General features: G+C 38.4%; 1 pseudogene; it reads right to left on the reverse strand.

Annotated features, from left to right (window-relative positions):
• Positions 1–2,270: 2,270 nt before the first annotated feature.
• Positions 2,271–3,589, reverse strand: LOC142841368 (actin, cytoplasmic 1-like; annotated as a pseudogene).
• Positions 3,590–9,568: the final 5,979 nt, after the last annotated feature.

Genomic DNA, 9,568 nt, shown 5'->3' on the forward strand with positions numbered 1-9,568 from the left:
CAAGTAATTTACTGCCATTTTCTCAGCCATAAAGAAAATATTTTATATTATTTCAATCATTTTATATTAATGATTTCGTGAAAACCAGGATATGGTCTAAGGTAGTAAATGTGTCAAATGCACATTGAAAGAATGTTTATGGGGTATTGTTGGCTATTGTCTTAATTTATCTGGACTTCTGTAACAAATTGCCATAAATTGGATGGCTTGTAAACAGCAAAAAACCATCTGCATTTATAGAAACTGAAATACCATGACCAAGGCAATTTATAAAAGAAACAATATTTTTGGCTTGAACATCTAGAGGGAGAGTCTGTGATGGTGGGGTAGATACAGCAGCAGGTAGTCTGAAAAACAAACAGAGATCACAACTTGATCTGTAAACAAAGAAGAAATAGTAATCAGGGAGTGAAGCAAGGATATGAACTGTCAAAGCCCTCCTCAGTGACATACTTCTGCAAGCAAGGCTGCACTCTCCTCCTCGAACAGTGGTACCAACTGTAATCCATGTTTCAATACTAGAACCTCTGGAGGCATTTCTCATTCAAACCACCACATCAGTGCTCTGTGAAATGTAATTTTTTTTCTGATGTCTTTATTTCCATTCCAACTTTGCTGAGATTGAGTTTGCATGGTATACCTTTTTCTTTCTGTTTCATAGTTCTATATCTACTGTGAATCTAGTTACTACATTTTGTAGTTTTGAATCTTGCAGCTGGTCTCTTTCATTTCTTACGTTTCTGATTCTATAAGTCCACTTCGTCCATTTTAAAGCATGCCTTTCCTTTTGAGGAATTTTTTTGCATATCAAATTCTAAACCAATACGTTTTTATGTATAAAGATATTAGCTGTTTTATGGTTTGTGGGGTTTTGTTATGATAAGAAAACCAATATTTTTTTTCTTTGGTTTGTAATATATTTTTTTCTGAATATATAATTTTAAGCATTTTTTCTCTTGGTGTCCTTAAGTGTGGGTTTTTTGTACTTATTCTGATTGATATTTATTGAGTTTCTTGAACCTATCAATTTATACGGCTTATAATATTTGGAAAATTTGGAACACTGTTTCTTCAAAAATGTTATTTCTGTCCTATTCTTTGTCCTCTCATTCTAGAAAACATTTTATACATATTTTACTACTTTACATTTTCACTCAGGCTACTGAGACAATATTTTAATGTATTTCTCCTTTCTACACCTAAATTTACAGGTTTCATTTGCTGTTTATTGACTATTTTGTTACTATTGAATGTGCTATTAAGCACATGTATTGATTTTTTTTTATTCTGGTTATGTTTTCTGCATTTCATTTCTAAATATTTGGTCAGATTTTTGTTATTTCTTTTGTCTGCTGAGATTTACCCATCTGATTTCCCACAATGTCCACATTTTTTTCAAATCCTTTAAGTCATTTATTATATTTCTTTTAATGGATGTTCTGTTAGTTCTAATATGTACCCATTTCTTGATCACTTTTATTGACTAAGCTTTTGGTTTTGCTATTGATTTGGTGTAGTAGAATTTCAAATGTATTTTACTAACTAAAGACTGCTTGTAGATCTGAGAGTAGAACAGTCCTACTGGTTAGCCTTACAGACTAGATTATGGTAACACACACCTTTAATCCCAGTAGCCACAATAACATGCACCTTTATTCTCAATAGCCACAGTGACACACATCTTTTTTGTTTGTTTGTTTGTTTGTAAAGTGTGCACTTTTATTAAACCGGTCTCAAGTCAATGTACAGGCAAGCCCTGGCTGCCTCAACACCTCAACCCACTCCCAGGGAGACCAAAGCCTTCATACATCAAGATGGGGGGGGCAAAAAAAAGGAGGGCCACGATGGCTGACCATCAAAAAATAAAAAAAAAAAGTATTAAGGCAGAAGATTTTTTTTAAAAAAATTGCAGTACATAATTTACACAGAAGCAATGCTGTCATCCTCCTGGTGTGGACTCAGGGCGTGGACTCACCCATCCTCCCCTACAGAATCGGAGTGGCTTTTGGGAGGGTGAGGGACTTCCTGTAGCCATATCTCATGGATACTTGGAATGACTATATAAAAAGGTAAAGAAAAGAAAAAAAATGTACAATGAAAGTCCTCAGCCACATTGGAGAACTTTGGGGGATGCTTGCTCCAACCGACTGCTGTTGCCTTCACCGTTCCAGGTTTTAAATCCTGAGTCAAAAGCGCCAAAACAAAGCAAACTTTTTTTAAAAAATTAAAAACAAAAACAAACAACAACAACAACAAAAAAAAAACAAAAACAAATAAAGCCATGCCAATGATGTCTCTTTTTTTTTTCTGCACAAGTTAGGTTTTGTCAAAGAAAGGGTTTAAACGCAGCTCAGTCACAGTCTGCCTAGAAGCATTTGCGGTGCACAATGGAGGGGCTGGACTCATCGTACTTCTGCTTGCTGGTCCACATCTACTGGAAGGTGGGTGGACAGGGAGGCCAGGATGGAGCCACCGTCTGTGCTTGGGAGGAACAATGATCTTGATTTTCATGGTGCTGGGAGCCAGAGTAGTAATCCCCTTCTGCATCCGGTCAGCAATGCCTGGGTACATGGTGATGCCACCAGACAGCACTGTGTTGTCATAGAGTTCTTTGCGGATGTCGACATCACACTTCATGATGGAACTGAATGTAGTTTCATGGATGCCAGAAGATTCCATACCCAGGAAGGAAGGCTGGAAGAGAGCCTCAGGGGCACGGAACTGCTCGTTGCCAATAGTGATGACCTGGCCATCAGGCAGCTCGTAGCTCTTCTCCAGGGAGGAAGAGGACGCAGCAGTGGCCATCTCTTGCTCAAAGTCCAGGGCAACATAGCACAGCTTCTCTTTGATGTCACGCACAATTTCCCTCTCAGCTATGATTGTGAAGCTGTAGCCACGCTCGGTCACACAACTTTCCTCTCGGCTGTGGTGGTGAAGCTGTAGCCACGCTCGGTCAGAATCTTCGTGAGGTAGTCTGTCAGGTCCCAGCTATCCAGGTCCAGACACAGGATGGCATGAGAAAGAGCATAGCCCTCATAGATGGGCACAGTGTGGGTGACCCCATCTCCGGAGTCCATTACAATGCCAGTGGCACGACCAGAGGCATACAGGGACAGCACGTACATGGCTGGGGTGTTGAAGGTCTCGAAAATGATCTGGGTCATCTTTTCACGGATGGCTTTGGGGTTCAGGGGGGCCTCGGTGAGCAGAACAGGGTGCTCCTTGGAGGCCACACACAGCTCGTTGTAGAGGGTGTGGTGCCAGTTCTTCTCCATGTCGTCCCAGTTGGTGACAATGCCATGTTCAATAGGGTACTTCAGGGTCAGAATGCCTCTCTTGCTCTGGGCCTCGTTGCCCACGTAGGATTCCTTCTGGCCCATGCCCACCGTGATGCCCTGGTGCCTAGGGCGGCCCACGATGGGGGGGAAGATGGCCCGAGAAGCATCATGCCCATGAAGCCTGATTTGCACATGCCGGAGCCATTGTCTACAACGCATACAGTGATATCGTTATCCATGGCAAACTGGTGGCGGGTGTGGAGCAGCGAGGAAAGAGCTGCGAAAGGCCTGTGCTTGCGGGTGGACGAGGACTGGACCTGCCACACATCTTTAATCCCAGTAGCCACCCTAGTTGCTATAGAAATTGAGTGGTGCATGCCTTTAATCCCAGTGGTGCAGACCTTTAATCCCAGCCCTAGAGAGGAATATAAAACAGGTCAATATAGCTCTCAGATGCAGTCTCGTTCTGAGATTCCTAGAGGCAGGATTGCCATTTCAGATTGAGGCTGAGGTAAGAACCTGTGCATGGCTGCTTTACTTTTCAGATCTTCAGGTTGAACCCCAATTTCTGACCCTGAGCTTTAATCTATTGTGCTTCAATTTGAGGTCATATTTTCATGTTTCTTCACTTGCCTTATATTTTAAAAATACATATTCTCATCCATTAATAATCTTATTTCATTTTCAATTTTAATATATTTCATGAACTCCTACCTTTATAAATGGCATATTTTTAGATTTATGAAGTTAGCTATATTTTTAAGGTTTATTAAATCAGTTTCACTGTACATTCAGTTGATTTACTTGAGACTGATTTTTATGTTTCATTAAGACTAGGGTGGGTATGAGTGATTATTCTAGAATTGAAGCAGTCATATAATTTAGGTGTGTCCTTTCTCAAGTCTTATTTTAATATCAGTGCTATTCAGTGCTTTCTCTTTTGTCTAACTTGTGAGAAGTTGAATTACTAGTGTTTTCAAACTTGTATCCGTAGCCCCACAATTTTCATAGATCCTCAATAGTTTTTCCCCTTGTACAAATCTAATTTATTAACCAACTAAAAGACATAAGGATACTCCTAAATTTTAGTTTTTCTGCATATTTTTCATTTGTTATTTTTCTTTTATAAATACATACTAGATGCACAATATATAACTTTCAATTCTATAGCTTCAAGGTAGTACCAAGACCTTCATTCTTCTTTTGCATGACACTATCTGCAAAAAGAACCTTGCAGGAAGACCAGGTGAATAATTGGGTCACTGTCATATTTCTGTTGCTGTGATAAAATACTTAGGCAAGCAATTGAATAGAAAAAGTTTTTATTTTGACTCACAATTCCAGGTTATAGTCCATCATTGTAGAGACGTCAGAGCATCAAGTGTATAAAGAAACTAGTGGCATCATATCCACAGTCAAGAGCATAGGGAAATGCAGGTATTCTTACTCGTCAGCACACTTTCTCTGCCTGTGTACAGTCTAGCGCCCTACAACAGGGAATGGTGCCTTGCAGCTTCAGGAAGACAATCAAGACAGTCCCCTACAGGCATGAGCACAAGACAAGCTCATCTAGATAATCTTTCATCGAGATTCTTTTCCCAGGTGAATGTAGGTTGTTTCAAACTGACAATTAAGACTTTTCATTGTAGGACTGGAGAGATGGCCCAGTATTTAAGAGCACTGGCTGCTCTTTCAGAGGACCCAAGTTTGATTCCCAGTCACTCACAATAATCTGTAACTCCAGTTCCAAAGGATCTGTTGTCCTCTTCTGACCTCTGCAGGCACAAGGCATACATGTAGGCAAAGCACCCACACACATAAAATAACAACAACAAAAAATTAAAAATTCTAACCATCACAGTTACTTCCTGTTTTTCTTTTCTACCAGTGGTTGGAATCCTGGGCAATTTGGGGGCACTACCTTAAAAAATTACTCCATATATTTTGTCAGCTTTATAGTTAGTTACCACGGAATGGCTAGGCTAGTACAAGTACTTTTTTGTCTGTATAAGTTAAATTACAGTTCTACTAATTCGATGCTTGCAGAAAAGTTAAAGAAACATATTTGTGCTTAAATTTACCCAAAAAAGCTTTGAGAAATTTTTATTCTATTCCCTCTCATTTCTCATAGATGGTAATTGTCTGTTTTTTTTTTTTTTGCTATGCCATCTTACATAAAGTTTCAGATAGCATATATCATCCTCTGTATATTTAGTATCTATATTCTGAGAACAAAGGACATTTCTTAAATAAGCACAATGCCAGTATTTCATCAGAGATTCTTAATATTACTAAAGAGATATCTGAGGTATAATTTTAATTTCTTAATCTGTTTTATTTAGTCTAGAATCCACTGACAATTCATTTCTTGTGTTTAAAGGTTATATCACTTTAGTTTCATTTGATCAAAAACAGCTTTCTTAGCCTTTTGTCTTTTGTCAAGATGACATTTTTAAAGCAATCAGACCATGTGTGTCAGATTGTTCCTTTATAATTTAAGTAATAAAAAACTACAGTTATTGTTGCACACTTTCTAATTGCGTTCTATAAAGAGCACACATTATCAGTTTAAGTCTTTGTTGGTGATCCAAAGTTTGTGTACTTGTTTTATGTTATTTTATGCTAGATTTCTCTGCTATAAGACATCTTTCCCTTTTTACAATAAGGATGTAATCTGTGGGGTAATAATTTGAGAGCATGTGGTTGTTCTGTTTCTTAATATCCTTTGTGCCAGGGGTTTTAATATCCACTCATAATCATTACCAGACTTGTTGATTACATGTGGAATTACAAAGCAAAGCTTTTCCTCATTCCATCTTTTCTTCTACAGTTATTATCTGAAATAGTTCCATAGCCATAAGCTTCATAGTAGCATTATCTGAAATAGAAACATATTTGAAAGCTAAATAAATGATAACACAGAAAACTTACCCTTAGAAAGTAGAATGTATTTTATTAGTGTCATAGATACAGCATGCCTCCTACTGTGTTAGGGATTTAGGATGAGCTACTGATGATGTACATTGTTTTATAGAACTGATGTAGAACTGTTAAAGAATTCATCTCAGAAATTTGTCCTTTATCCTACTTTGAATAATCCCATCCTCATCCTCCAGGGACAAATGATGAAGGTGGGTTTTCTATCTATCTGTTGCTTTCATCGGTTAATTAATAAAGAAAACTGCTTGGCCTGATAGGTCAGAACATAAGTAGGTGGGAAAGACAGAACAGAATGCTGGGAAGAAGAAGGCAGTGAGGCAGTCAGCATGCTTCTCCTACCCAAGATGGATGGTGGTTAGACTCACACTGGTAAGCCACAGTCAAGTGGCAATACAGATATTAGAAATGGGTTAGATCAATATGTGATATTTAGGCAATAAGGGACTGGAGATAATGAATACAATTTGTGTGTTGTTATTTCAGGGCATATGCTAACCAGGCAGCTGGGAGCTGGGCAGCAGGAATGCAGCCCGCAGCTCCTGTCACTACAGAGTGGTAACAAACTCCATGTAAAACCTGAGAGAGATTAATTTTAAACACAGAAAAAACAGAATTTAACACGACTTTTTGCTGTTTGCTAGGATGTGTCGTAGAGAGATTTCCTGTTTCAGCAATAGCGGCAGAAAAAAAGCTGTGTCATTTTAAAAGGCGACTTCCTGGGGCTGTGCCGCCTGTGCAAACTCTGGCCTTAAAGCATTTCAATGGCTTTTATGGGACTGGATGTGTGTGTTCCAGCTCGGAATCAGAAAGAAAGTACTCTGAGACCATGCCAATGGCTCAGCGCTCCCTGCCTGGGCAGACTGTTGAATCAGGCTTAGGCAGGTGGGAGAGCATGGTGGATTTTTGCCACCATACAGAGAGATGTTTCCTGGCTGTGCAGTGGTCTATGCATCAGATTTTGCTGTAACTTGGATGAAAAGAGTTTCTGTGCCTCACGCTCAGTCTCAGAGTTAAAGTGCTGAGTGCGGCTCCTACCCGGTGCCCCCAGAGCTAGTAGAAAATGGTATGTCCTCCATTTTGAAATTGGAGAGAGGTGGAGCCAATATCCTGAGCAGCCCACCGCTCTGCAGCTCAGAGGTACAAGCGGCTCAGATGTCAAAGCTTAGATTCTTAAGTGCTTTGCAATTTAAAGACGCAAATCAAAAATGTTCCTGGGCAGTAGAAAAATTACAGATTCATAATAGGACAGATTCAGACATAAAAGACCTCTAAATGGGTTGGATGAGTATATATAGGCTTGAGAGAGAGAAGAAAAAGAATATAGAGAATAAAATTAACACCTTAAAAAAGGGTAAAGTCTTTAAAGAGACAGAGTATAGATAGTTATAGATTAAAATAAATAAAGAAAAATAAGCCATGTAAAAATGGAAAATTCACAGAAGGTCTGGATTATGTATTTTATTGTGTTTTCTTTAAAACTTTTGACTATGAAGGAGCTAAGTACAAAAACATTTCATTAAATAGGCTGCTAAGGTGAACCTACATATATGTTTTAAAGGTATCTTGACTTCAAAATTTGGATATAAGGATATGATGCTTTGGAGAGGGTCTTCTTTTGTTTTCACAGAGGATGAGACCCTGTGGATTGCTTCTATCCTAATATGGTATTATAGACCACAACCTCCTGAAAGGTTGCTGTGAACACTCTCAAAAAATTACTTTGCTCAATTGCGGACTGAGATGAACCTAGCAGACAGGTTATACCATGAACGACCCAAATAACAGTGCCCCCATTCAGCATAAAGCAGTTTGGAGAGAAATAACTGTGCCCATATTCCCAAATATTGTTTATAAATGTCCTTTTACATTTAAAGGGGGATATGATATAGATATGAATAAGTTGCTGCATTGGTATGGATTTTAAGGTCAATTTTGTTATATGCATATGTATTTCTGCTATTGATTAAGGTGTTGTGATTGTGTAGTTCATTTAAAAATGTAATGTATAATTAGAAAATATAGGTGGTTAGTGGATATTCATCGAAAATAGTCAAGCTTGTAGTCATGTTAGTTAGATTTTCTAGATATATAGAGATATATTTCAGTTAGATAGGCATTCTTCATATCTTTCAAAGACTACAGAATATGGCATTTAATGTTTTAATAACTTAGTGCTTTTCATGACAATGAGACACGTCTGCTCCTGACAGCACCAAACTACTTCAAGAGGAAGATGGACAATGAAGAGGCTACTTATGGAGTTGGTTAGCCATTTGGGCAAGAAACTGCTCTTGCCTGAATTGTTGCATAAACTGGACACAAACAACCCGCAGAAAGAGGATTGCTGAACTTGCCTAAAGGTGAAATGGTCTTTCAGCGTTCCCGATTCATAAAAGAGTCTGCGAGACATTCTGCAGAACACAGCAGATAGTGACTGAACTGCCTTTGAAATTTCCTCCTTCATGGAAATGTCTCTGGATACTCTGGGCTTGTAGGCTGAAGATAGATGCCCCAACAGTACAGAGGAACTTTTGGTGACTGTTCAGACAGTGAGATGTCTCTGTCATTTCTAGAGTTTTGAAAGTTGCTTATTTCTTGTTTACTTAGGTAATATTATATCTTTCTGGAGTCTTTGATGGAATTGAAGAATAGTTAGTTATAGTTATAGTTTTCCTTAGTTATGATAAAGATAAAATAGATATAAATATTGTAACTATAGTTCTTGCTTTATAACTGTCTTGTTATATGTAATTTTACTATGTTAAAATGAAAGCCTTTCTTTTTTGTTTAATCAGAAAAAGGGGAAATGATGTAGGTGGGTCTTCTCTCTATCTGTTGCTTTCATTTGTTAATTAATAAAGAAAACTGCTTGGTCTGATAGGTCAGAACATAGGTAGATGGGGAAGACAGAACAGAATGATGGGAGGAAGAAAGCAGTGAGGCAGTCGCCATGATTCTCCAACCCCAGACGGACGTAGGCTAGAATCCTTCTTGGTAAGCCACCACTTTGTGGTGCTACACAGATTATTAGAAATGGGTTATTCAAGATGTGAGAGTTAGCCAATAAGAGGCTACAGACAACGGGCCAGGCAGTGTTTAAATGAGTACAGTTTCCATGTAATTATTTTGGGTAAAGCTAGCTGGTGGCTGGGAGCCACAGCTCCCACAGCTCCTTCTACAGACAAATATTATTCTGGCTTGTGCTCCCCATACATTATTTTTTTCTGTTGTAGAATTTCATGTAAATGGAATAATACATGTAATATTTCCATAGATATTTTGCTAATCAACCTGTTTTGAAAATTTATCTGTGTAAATCATCAGTTGTTTCCCCATCACTCCTGAATTAT

This window comes from Microtus pennsylvanicus, chromosome X (genome assembly GCF_037038515.1).
Source record: "Microtus pennsylvanicus isolate mMicPen1 chromosome X, mMicPen1.hap1, whole genome shotgun sequence".
NCBI lineage: Eukaryota > Metazoa > Chordata > Mammalia > Rodentia > Cricetidae > Microtus > Microtus pennsylvanicus.